This window comes from Sorex fumeus, unplaced genomic scaffold (genome assembly GCF_029834395.1).
Source record: "Sorex fumeus unplaced genomic scaffold, SorFum_2.1 ptg000051l, whole genome shotgun sequence".
Lineage (NCBI taxonomy): Eukaryota > Metazoa > Chordata > Mammalia > Eulipotyphla > Soricidae > Sorex > Sorex fumeus.
This window is the reverse complement of record NW_026606108.1, coordinates 18,156,723-18,157,956: the sequence shown is the minus strand read 5'-3', so window position 1 is coordinate 18,157,956 and position 1,234 is coordinate 18,156,723. Positions and strand designations below refer to the sequence as shown.

The 1,234-nt window shown below is 34.4% G+C and overlaps 1 non-coding gene across 1 annotated transcript; it reads right to left on the bottom strand.

The window, feature by feature from the left end:
* Positions 1-462: 462 nt before the first annotated feature.
* Positions 463-569, bottom strand: LOC130033242 (U6 spliceosomal RNA). Its single transcript, XR_008793943.1, has one exon. It is a non-coding gene; the product is annotated as a U6 spliceosomal RNA (small nuclear RNA).
* Positions 570-1,234: the final 665 nt, after the last annotated feature.

Genomic DNA, 1,234 nt, shown 5'->3' with positions numbered 1-1,234 from the left:
GTGGTGTGAGATGGTATCTCATTGTTGTTTTGATCTGTATCTCCCTGATGGTAAGTGATGTAGAGCATTTTCTCATGTGCCTTTTAGCCATTTGTATTTCTTCTTTGAGAAAGTTTCTGTTCATTTCATCACCTTATTTTTTATGAGTTGGATGTTTTCTTCTTGTGGAGTTCAACCAGTACTTTGTATATCCTTGATATCAACCCCTTGTTGGATGTGTATTCAGCGAATATCCTTTCCCATTATGTAGACTGTCTTTGTATTTTGGTCTATGTATTTTGGTTTCTTTGGAGGTGCAGAAGCTTCTTAATTTAAGATAGTCCCATTGGTCTATCTCTGTTTTCACTTGCTTGGTCAGTGGCATGACATCTTTGAAGATACCATTAGTTTCAATGTCATGGAGGGTTTTGCCAACTTTGTCTTCAATGTACCTTATGGATTCCGGTCTGATGTTGAGGTCTTAAAAATATGGAACACTTAACGAATTTGCATGTCATCCTTGCACAGGGGCCATGCTAATCTTCTCTGTATTGTTCCAATTTTAGTATATGTGCTGCCGAAGCGAGCATTGGACTTAATGTTTTACTCCCTGTTGTTGCCCAGAGCATAGGACAGTGTCAGCTGTGTTGTAGATATTGAATAAGTCTCTGTTGATTTGACTAGACAATTTTTACAATAGCAATAGACTAATACAGCTTTGTAAAGAAAAACATTTTCATTAAAAATAACATGTTTTCAGAACACAGAAATGGCCCTGGAAAAATGAATTATATTTTTCCTCACTTCTGCTGGAAGACAATGGTAAAAGATAGCTTCAACTGACTAATTTCAAGGGAAAATGAAAGAGAAAATCATAGAGAAATCACACAAGAAAGAAAAGTCAAAATATCAAAGAGAAAAAAGGTTTCAATGAAGAAAACTGAACAAAGAACAGGTTAGTTATTAGTTGGAAAATTAATCAAAGAGCACATTACAGAAAGAAAAACTGATTTTAAGACTATAAAATGCAGTATAATCCTGACACACTTGAGTCTTTGTTTTTAAATTGATATGATTTTGTGTATAGGGGACATATTCATTATACTTTTCCAAATGTGAAACTCAGAACCTGGATGATGAGAATTGTGTCTCAAGTTTAGTTTTATAGGAATCATTTAAAAGGAGACACAATTTAAAGCACTGCTTTTTATGTGATGAGAGGAGAATTTATTCAGAGAATCTTGGTTTCAGCCTT